Source organism: Rattus norvegicus, chromosome 7 (assembly GCF_021556685.1).
Source record: "Rattus norvegicus strain SHRSP/BbbUtx chromosome 7, alternate assembly SHRSP_T2T, whole genome shotgun sequence".
NCBI classification, from domain to species: Eukaryota; Metazoa; Chordata; class Mammalia; order Rodentia; family Muridae; genus Rattus; species Rattus norvegicus.
The window spans coordinates 65,817,540-65,828,545 of NC_141540.1; the positions used below are offsets into that span (position 1 = coordinate 65,817,540).

Consider the following 11,006-nt stretch of genomic DNA (forward strand, 5'->3'; position numbering starts at 1 on the left):
AAAAATGTCTTCAGATCTGTGTTCTCCTGGCTCCCTACCCTGGGGTGTCCATTCCACAGGCCACTAGCGTGTACACCCAAACATCGAGCAGAGATGTCCACTATGCGCTGGACTATGACATCCACTCAGAGAGGGAGTCCTGACCACTGTGGCAAAGAGGGTATCCCCTTCAGCAATTCATTACCTAATGCCCATCTGTGTTTTATCTCCTCATATCTGCCATTCCTGACTTATCCTTTCCTTCTTTACCCTCCTCCCCTCCACCTATCATTCCTTCCCTCTTCGCTAGCCCTCTCTCCAGCTGCCTCTAAAGGACAACTTAGTGTACTTGGTATAATCGATTTCCATGCCTAGGATAGTTGGTATAGAATAAGGGTCAAAACATATTTAAAGATAAGAGGCAAGAAGGAAAGAAGCAAAGAAGGACGGAGGGAGAGGAGTGCGAGGAGAAGGGGAGAGAGACTAAAAATTGATATATCTATCACACTGGCTGGTTTTGTGTCAACTTGACACATGCTAAAGTCATCTGAGAGGAAGAAGCCTCATCTGAGGAAATGCCCCCATGAGATCCAGCGTAGGGCATTTTCTCAGTTAGTGGTCAATAGGGAGGGCCCAGCCCATTGTGGGTGGTGCCATCTCTGGACAGTGATCCTGGGTTCTATAAGAAAGCAAGCTGAGCAAGCCAGGGGAAACAAGCCAGAAAGCAGCATCCCTCCATGGCCTCTGCATCAGCTCCTGCCTCCAGGTTCTAGCCCTGCTCTGCTTAAGATCCATTCTGGCTTCCTTTGATGATGGACAAAGATGTGGAAGTGTAAGCTGAATAAACCCTTTCCCCCATGGTATTTCATCACAGCAGTAGTAACCTTAACCAAGACATTTGTTTTCCACAGATAGAAAGAAATCACATTTTCCCCCCAAAGTCCACTGTGGTAAGAAAGACTGCAAATATGACTACTCGGTCACATGTGTGGGGTGGGACTTACACCTCTAGTTAAATTTCACTTCTGTATTGGGTTCTTATCCTGAGGCCAGGCTTTGGTTAGTGGTTCCATTTTCACTCCCAGGGTTATCATATGTGAGAGGGAAGGCAGCTTGTTTGTCAGCTCTCCACTCTGGCATCTGACGAAGCCTCCTTGCTGCCTAATCCATGGCTATTACTCCATGCGGGTTCCTTAAGATGTGCCTATTTTAGCTGATCCCTGTTAACATCAAAGTCTAGGGTGAAACATAAGCTGGGAAACCCTGCTTTCTTTGCTTCTTCAAGATACACAGACTGTATTGCTACATCCAAGTAAAGACGATAAATCAGCGGCTCTCACCATTCCTATGCTTCAACCCTCCAACAGCTCCTCATGTGGTGCTGACCCCCAACCATAAAATTATTCCATTGCTACCTCATAACTGTAACCTTGGGACTGTTATGAATCACAATGTAAAAATCAGATATTCAGGATATCTTCTGATAGGTGTCCCCTGTGAAAGGGTTTTTTGACCCCCCCCCAAAGGAGTATCGACCCACATGTTGATAACCACTGAGATAAACAGTGGAAGGTAGGACTTCGGCGAACAGTCAGGTGGAAACAGAGGACAAAGCACGTGGTTACAGCTCTAGAGCTGGACAAGCGGCAAAATAACCAAGGGGCAACTGGAAACCTATGGCAGGGTTTGTAAGGAGATGGCCAAGGTCTTAAACATGTCAGACTGAGAAAATGGAAGGCCAAAGAGGGATTTAAAAAGAGAGATTGACGGGGTTGGGGATTTAGCTCAGCGATAGAGCGCTTGCCTAGGAAGCGCAAGGTCCTGGGTTCGGTCCCCAGCTCCGAAAAAAAGAACCAAAAAAAAAAAAAAAAAAGAGAGAGACAGAGAGGTTGACACTTGCAACATACAAAACAACATGACATGAGTGTGTGTGTGCACATTTGTGTGTGTATGAGCGACTGTGTGTATGAGAGAGAAAGTGTGTGTGTGAGAGAGTGTATGTGTGTATGTGAGTGACTGTGTGACTGCATGTGTGAGTGTGAGTTCATGTGCTCTGAGAGAGAAAGTGTGAGTATGTGAGAAAAAGAGACAGTGTGTGTGAGTGTGTGGGAGTGTATAAGAGAGTGCATGCGTGTGAGAAAGAAATTGTGTGTGTGTGTGTGTGTATGAGAAAGAGAAAGTGTGTGTGACTGTGTGAATGAGTGACTATGTGTGTATGACTGTGTTTGTGACTGTGAGTGCATGTGTCTATGAGAAAAAGAGTGTGTGTGAGAGAATGTGTATGTGTGAGTGTGTGTGTATGTGTGTGTGTGTATGTGAGTGTATGTCTGTGCACATGTGTGTGCACATGTGCATGTGTGTGAATGTGGGCATGTATGCCTTCACATGTTTATTGAAAAGTTTCTACACAGGAGCCTAATAGCAAATGAGGTCCAGTGTGACCTTGCCACTTTCCCTTGTGAGATCACTCAGGGCAAGGTTGGTCACTGGCTGTTTCCTCTGCCCCTGACTGAACTGACACACTTCGAAACTATTTAACATTTCCTCCTTTGCTCTGCTGTTGCTTCTATGTCAGTGACCTGTCCTTGGGGTCAGTTTCTCACTTGCTTGCTGCCCTCCCCACCCTCCCCACAGGGTTTCCTAGGGCATTACACAGAGCAGCTGCTTGGAGCATACACAGGCCAGTTTACATTAGGCTGTTTTTTCTTGAGAAAGTCATAGTTTAAACAAATGGTTGTGTCTATTTTAATCATTTTTGCCCTCTTTTGAAGTGATTTTTTTCAAACATAAGGGTTTTTTTTTTTTTTTTTAGAATGGAGTTTTGCGTTATAAATTCGTCTGCTCTACCACATCCCTTTTAAACACAGCTGTTACTACAATGTAAACAAAGTTTTTAAAATGTAGATAAACAGTCACTAGAGGAAGAGCTTCAAGTGTTTTTAACACATGGTCAGTTTTTGCTTACTTGAGCACTGTGGTTTGAAAGTTGAATTCAAAATACACGTTTGCCTTCACAGACGTCAGTCTATTCAGTACAGCTGTTCCAAACGCCCCTCCGAGAGAAGCATTTCAGTCAGCACAATTTTGACAATATCCCAGTTTTGAAGTCATGTTAGTAGTAAACCTAAGAAAAATGTGGAAGTTCTACGATGGTGCATCGGGAATATTCCTCTCAGGCATAAATGTTGAATGGAAAAATTATCTAGTGGACTGAAGCTAAATTACAAAAGAGTTTTTCACGGTCAACCCAAGACAGAGTTGGCGTTTTGAAAGCAGCTGCTGTTTTAGTCCTGGGAAGAGACAATACAAATATTAATTCATTAGCGGGAGGATTGTATGCTCTAGGGACTTCCTTCTAAGCCTAGACCTTAAAACTTTTAAATTTGATGTTATTTTGGTTAGAGAGATTTTGACTGATCAAGTGTGTTGCATTTTAATAAAATTTAAACAAAACAATCTAAATATAGCAAACACATTATCTCCCCCCCAACCTTGTGTGCGTTCGTGCAGACCTGTACTGGTGTATGTGTGAGACATGCATATGTATACATACATGTGTGAGCAGAGGATAACCTCTGCACTGTCCTTAGGAGCCAGACACCTTGTTTTTTGAAACAGAGTCTCTCACTAGGGCCGAGGGCTCACCTATTTAGCTAGCCAGAAGCTCCTGTCTGCCTCTGCCTCGCCGCATAGACATTACAACTGTGCCCCTGGGTCTGGCTTCTCATGTGGGTGCTGAGGATTGAACTCAGGTCCTTGGGCTCATATGGTGAACATTTCATCAGGGGAGCCATCTCCCCAATCCCAACAATCTCAAGCTTACTGATGTTGGCTGCAAAGCATAGGTCTCCCGGGTACAAAAGAAATGTAGCATTTGGAACCAGGGAAGTAATAAAACTAGAGAATTTCAATACTTTTGGAAGATAGTATATTTGAAATCAATTCTTGCATGAAATATATGAAAACTCTATTACAATATTCTGGTATTATTAGTCATCTTGAAAATTAGTACTTAAAACACTACTTCAATTTGCTGTTTGTCTGTTATAATGTGATTCTCATTACTCAAGTGATAATTGTTTGACCACATCATTTTCAAAGACTATTTGGCAAATGCATTTCTAGGCCATGCTGCATAAAATAAAACCAAAAATAAAATAAAATTCAACCTGAAATGCAGTTTATCTAGAAATAACATTCATTTAAATGTCCAAGAATAACATACAAAATTTCTACCCATGTTGTTCCCAAACCACCACGTCTGAGTTATGGATCTTGCAGAGGAAACCAGGTTACGAAACTTAATTACTCTATGTTTGGTTTGGAAAAATAGTTAACTGATTATTTTGCTATATCACACACAACCCAACATGACCTCATTTTCAATAAAAACATATGATTTGATCCAAAGCCTTCCGTCGTACTCCATAATTAGACACCTTATCTATCAGGCTGCAAGGAAACCATGGTAAAGACAGAAACAAGAATTTTCATGTGTTAAGTTATACACCAGAGGGAGTCCCACGAATATAATACAAACACACTGATATTGCCAAAGAAAAGTCAATTAAATATTATATGCACTCTAAGAATCACAGAGCTCAAAACATGCGTAATCCAGGCCAAATACCAGTGAGCACAGTTGCACGAACATTAGACTGCGTGTTAGGTATCATCCCCAAGAATATTAAAGACTTTCCCAGATGGATTTGAGAACCAATGTTACTTAACCAATAGTTTTAAATCAAGGAACAAGGCTTGTACAACAAAAGCAGCGTGTCAACGTGAGAATTCACTTAGGTCTAGACTTTCCATTCGGGTACAGAATTTAGTGTTACAATACATAGCCACAGACCAAACCTCAACATCCCCCCTAAAACTTACCTTTAACGTTTTTATCACTGATAAACATTAATCTTGATTCAAGCTAAACCAAGCAGGTTCCCTTCAAAGAAAAAAGAATCTCGATGTCTTCTAGACTCACCTCCTGTGTTTATATCAGTGACTGTCACATCATCTGCCGCCCTGAGTCACATAAGGGAATGAAGATGACTGGTTTCTGTTTCTGCCAACATTCCCCATTCGTATTTCTTTTTTATTCAGTTTTTACACTGTTCCAACTGGCCTGAGACAAGAGTGACTCCAGGCCTTGGGGGGCTGTGGTCCCCAAAGAGGTCTCCATAATGCTTGGAGCTCTCAGATCAAGGGGTGCTGTTACTGTCCCCATGGACGCTCCAATTGATTATTTGTATTTAAAGAAAAAACAAACACTGCAAAGTGGTATTTTCCCTATTACGTCGTCAGTCCATCAATCTAGCTAGTATGAACTGTATCACCACATACTATCTTATAAGCGCAACACAAAGGGATCCTCCCAGGTCACTACTTTCTGGCTAAGGGGAAAGAATCTTAAAAAAAAAATAATTAATACTATGTGTTAAATTGCTAATGAGAATGTAGACTCTCCTGATAGCTACTAACTTTCAGAGGTGAACTTTCTCGATGTCCTACTGAAAGGCACTGTCCTAAAGTTAGATATTTGAAAAGTTTGGAGATCACAAGAGAAGAGCTGTATGAAGATATAATTCCTTGTCATCTTAGCATAACCTCTGCTACCCTTCCTAACAGATGCTGCTTCCTGTTTTTATAAAAAGAGCCAGGAGTCTTCAAGGAAGAAGTCTCTGTGGCAAATGCAATCTGCTAGTCTTTGCTGCGTCATAGCGCCTACATTCCTGACCAGCTTTCTCTTCTAGTTTCTGCCCAAATGCTCCATGGCCTTTTACCTCAAGTCAACAGCCTACTCATCCATTTTGCTTGACAACAAGAGAAATTCAGTGGCGACTGAGAAGCTCCAGAGATACACATTCTCAGATGCAAACCAAGAAGGGAAAGAAAATTCAAAGCTCACTTCTGGTGCTGAGGGATAATTGTTTGTGCCTCATGAATCGTAATCATTTGGCCAAAGTGATGGAACTTTAGTGGTCAGAAGCTCAAGCTCTGGGGGGGTTCACACCGTTCCCTCACGACTGATTCCGTTCTGTGACCTCAGGCAGGTGTATGGGTCTTCTTAAATCCTTTTCTTAAAGGTTGACACAGCAAAAACATCTGCTTATAGTGCTGATATCCATGTAAATTACTTAGTTCCAGACACTGGGGCCTGCAAAGCCCCCTACCGTCTTTTCCAGAGAGGGGCACTGTTGAACCAAGGCTGTGTCAGATAGAACACAGGCAGCATGGTGTAGTCTACCACGCAGATGTGGGGCTCAGGTTTGAGTCTACCACGCAGATGCAGGGCTCAGGCTGCCCTTTGCATGGGGCTACCCCATCTGATGAGACTCCAGCTTTCATACTTTTGAGTGAGGTAAGAAAACCCTAACCTTGGATGGATCCTAAGTGGTACCCATCTGTCAATACAGCATCCTCACTTGCTTCTTCACACCCTGTCACTGTGTTTTGCTCAAGGCTGTGTGGGAAAAGGGCAGGGACGGAGGCAGTTTCGGGGAGGGCGTGAAGGTATCTGGACAATTTACATGGCTGTAGCTTGCCTTTTCTTTCATCGATCTTCTCCCAGATAAGGTGCTGACTAACACTGCATTAAATATTAGTCAGACATCTGGGGATGTCTTGGGTCAGATGTTCTGGCTAAATGAGATTTTCACTCTGTGTTGTTCATCCATTTCCAATTAAACACTTTGGTCTTTCACACACACACACACACACACACACACACACACACACACACACACACACACACCAGAATGAAACCTGACTGTACATGTGTTCACCGCTTACAATTTTTGAGTAGTTTCACAAATCTTGCTTTTCAATGAACAGTGAGGCTTACAAGTAACTTGGACTTAGGCTCACCTTGTAGCCTAGAATGAATAATTCTGACGTGGAAAGAAGGCTGGGGATGCTGTGCAATGTTAGAAGTGGCACTGAGTATTAAGACACACAAACCTGCCATTCCAGATGCCCTGCATTTCAAAAGAAGATAGGGTCTAAATTGGTAAGGGAAAATAGATGTGCTGACAGTTTGGTCAGAAGTTGAGGGAGAACAGTTATCATATTCTATCTGCTCTCCTTTAAGTAGGGCAGAAGAAACAAAAGCAGGAAGTACACACACGTGGTGATTTCTCTGTGGGGTAGGCATTGGCCGTGTATAATTTGCTCCCTCCTTGGTACCAGAGCTTTGGCTGTTCCATCCTCTCTAAGGTCCACTATTTTAAGGTCTCCACCTTTATAAGCAGGTGTGAGACCTAGGGTTTATCTCCAGTACTCCAAAACAAGGAAGGAAATAAGGGAGAAAGGAAAGGAGGGGGTTGGAGGAGGGAGGGTATCTTGAGTCTCAGTGGAAGGCGGGAGAATCCCAGGATTTCGGTGTTTTAGACTCTTGAGAGCTCCACATAGCTGCAGGGTAGCTTCCTGGGTTACCCAAGTTCTCTTGAGACTTTTATTCCCATCTTGGAAAACCCTCAACTACTTATCTCTCTCTCTCTCTCTCTCTCTCTCTCTCTCTCTCTCTCTCTCTCTCTCTCTGTGTGTGTGTTTGTGTGTGTGTGTGTGTGTGTCTGTGTCTGTGTTATGTGTATGTATGAACGTGTGAGCGTGTGTGTCTGTGTGTGTGTCTGTGTGTGTGTTTGTGTGTGTGTGTGTGTGTCTGTGTCTGTGTTATGTGTATGTATGAACGTGTGAGCGTGTGTGTCTGTGTGTGTGTCTGTGTGTGTGTTTGTGTGGGTGTGTTTGTGTGTGTGTCTGTGTTATGTGTATGTATGAACGTGTGAGCGTGTGTGTCTGTGTGTGTGTCTGTGTGTGTGTTTGTGTGGGTGTGTTTGTGTGTGTGTCTGTGTCTGTGTATGTATGAATGTGTGAGCGTGTGTGTGTGTGTCTGTGTCTGTGTGTCTGTGTGTACGTGTGTGTTTGTGTATGTGTCTGTGTGTGTGTGTCTGTGTGTATGTGTGTGTTTGTGTGTGTCTGTGTCTGTGTATGTATGAACGTGTGAGCGTGTGTGTGTGTGTGTCTGTGTGTCTGTGTGTGTGTGGCTGTGTGTGTGTCTGTGTGTGTATGAACATGTGAGCATGCGTGTGTGTGTATGTGTGTGCTTGTGTGTGTGTGTCTGTGTATGTATAAACATGTGAGCGTGTGTGTGTGTGTGTGAGTATGTGTCTGTGTCTGTGTATGTCTGTGTGAGTGTGTCTGTATGTGTGATCTTGTGAGTGTGTGTGTGTGTGTGTGTGTGTGTGTCCACACGTGTGCGCTTATAACCTAAATAACTAGGCTTGGATGCCAGGTGGCTGGATTTTACATTGTTAGTTGATTGCGGGTTTCTTTCGCTCAGCTGTGGAAGCATCAACAAATGAAGAAACAAGGGGAACGGAACAAATCTCCTCAGAAGCAGAGAGAGACGGAGCCCTCATCTATGTAGGGACTTGACCCCAGGTACACAGGACAAGTGAACAGCAGGACAGAATGTATGGTGAACGAGATACAACAGGAGCTGGCAGTGCTCACATCCCAGAAACTCTACCCTCTGCCTCCCCAGCCTTTGTACTCACATGGGGAAATTAGCATAAAGCCTTCTGGAAAGGGAGCCAAGTAAAGGACTTTGAGAAACAGATGCCAGCCTGGGGCCAGGCTTGTCAGGAAGCTGGCTTTTTGGCACTCAACACTGTTCCTACCAGTCGTGGGTTGGCGTGCTGTGGGCACCTGCCATTTGTGTTCTCCTAGTTCCTCCTATGGTAGGGCACCTGCATTTCCATCTAGGAAATCAACCATCAGAGACGACTACAGCATTGGCAGGACCCATATTTGATTTGATCTGGATAAAAGGAAAAGCCCAGAGATACAGTTTAGTGCTAGAGTGCTTCTCTGGAGTGCTTGTGGCCCTAAGATTCAGGAGCAGGAATGAGACCCAAAGAAAGATTCTCTTCTTTTGGGATGTGATTGTGACTGTCAAGTGTAGTGATTCATTGAAGAGAAGAACCTGGTCTATCTCATCCTGACCGTAGCGACTTGATGATGACCCAAGAACACCTATCCCCTAAACATCTGCTGCTACCCTGGGTCCTGTCCTCTAACCCCGAGGCAGTAGATTTCTCTTCATTATGAGATCAACCCTAAGCCCTCTAATAATTCGTTGACTGATTGAATTGACCTACCTCAGTTTCCATAGCCTGCAACAGAAAAACTTGAGGAAGTCATTGCTGGACAAAAGGAAGAGTGAGTCAAAGCCCCTGAGAGTTAGACCTCGGATGCAGAAGGGTTGCTTAATAGCTACCACTGTTTACTTCACCCATCGATGAATGATGGAGTTAAATGATTACTAGGTCTTTATGTTTTATGACATTCTAGGATTTTATGGGAAAACAACTGTCTCTTAGTTACATTTATCTTACAATAAAATTTACTGAGTACCTGTTATGCCTCTTACTGGGGAAACAAGTGAACCTGGGGGTTCAGCTGTTACAATCTGGTTTGGGAAATGAATTATGACTAAGTAAATCCAGGTCTTGAGTATAATCCGAGCTACTCTGGAGGCTTTAAGATCGCAAGTTCGAGGTTAGCCTGGGATACAGGATGAGTTCAGGGCCAACCTGCATACTGTAAATTATTGTCAAAATTAAATGTTAAGGAAGAAAACAAGAAGAGAAGAGAAGGAAAAGCCCAGAGATATAGTTTAGTGCTAGAGGGCTTCTTTGTCATGCTTGGGACCCTAAGATTCAGTCTGTTGCATGGCAGTCACATAAGCAAATGGCATAGTAGTTACAGACTGTGTGGTGAAGGGCTTTGCAAACATGAAACCAGTTCATAAGAGAGTCAGTCTGCCCCTGGAGGTAATGCATGTGTGCCTGCTGTGTCACATGTGTGTCAGTAGATGGCAAAGAGGAGAGAGGCTCAGTGTTCTGACCTAAGAACATCTGAATGATTAGGAGCCTTCTACCCCCTGAAAAAAACAAGCCTGAGACAACCACCAGTCTGGCACCAGGGTCCAGGGCAGGGAGCTCACCTGAGATCCCCACCAGTTCAGTGCCACACAGGCCTGGAGGCACAGACAATGCCTAAGATGACCCCCTACCCAGAGCATAGCACTCCTGAGACTGCTCCTGGGATGACCCCACTCAGAGACCCCAGGTGCCACTAAGAGAGGCAGCAAGTGGTAGAGAAATGGAAGAGGAAGAGATACAGAAGGATGTAGGCACAATGAAAAGAGACCGGACCGGAGACTTGAGGGTAGCAAGGAACAACCTGATGTGAGTGGCCGGCAATGCCACTGGGATCCACGTCTGGGTTTGTGGCCCTGCAGCAGCAGCAGGGGTCTGTTACTACCAAAGACCAGGCTTGTGTCCCTGGCCTGGGCTGCTACCCAGGGACATGTTTTGGGAGCTATGCAGAACTGGTCTTACACCTCGCCTGGGCATTATGGGAGAGTTGGCCCTGGAAGCATGAGAGCAGGAACGGTGACCTCATCCCTAGCCATCTGAGTACTTCCCAGAGGGAGCCTCACACAGTGCAGGAGTCTTGAGTGAGCCGACTGAGGGTCCGAGAATGGGAGAATCCAAGGGCTGCCCCTGCCCCTCGTCTCCTGTGCAGTAGCACAGATGATAGGATGCCCTCTTCCTCTCTGGCATCTATGGCAGGTGGGGAGAGCTGGTCCCGGGGTCATGAGAGTGGGAGAGCTGGCTGTGTCCCTCAAATGCAGCTAATACTTGGGAGAGCAGACCCTGCCCCTCACTTGAGCAGCAGGATAAAGCCAGCCCTGGTTGTGGGAGTTACTGATGAGCTGCCCTGAGTGTGGGAGAGCCAGTGAGCTGACCAACTTAGACACCTCTCAGGTGGAGTAGATCCATGGCTTTGAGTTGGCCCAACTCAACATCTACCCCATCTACGAACTGCTGGAGTACATAAAATGGCCAGTTCTACAGATCCAAAACTATAGGATCTCCACGACACAGGGCAACGACAGGATATCCAAGAGTCCCAGTGAGGTTCCAGTGTTGATAGAGTAGCAGAAGCCAGAGGCTTTGTAC

At 44.7% G+C, this 11,006-nt stretch overlaps 1 pseudogene; it reads left to right on the forward strand.

Moving 5' to 3' along the window:
- The first annotated feature begins 9,799 nt into the window (after window positions 1–9,799).
- On the forward strand, window positions 9,800–9,920 carry LOC120093989 (small nucleolar RNA SNORA17; annotated as a pseudogene).
- Window positions 9,921–11,006: the final 1,086 nt, after the last annotated feature.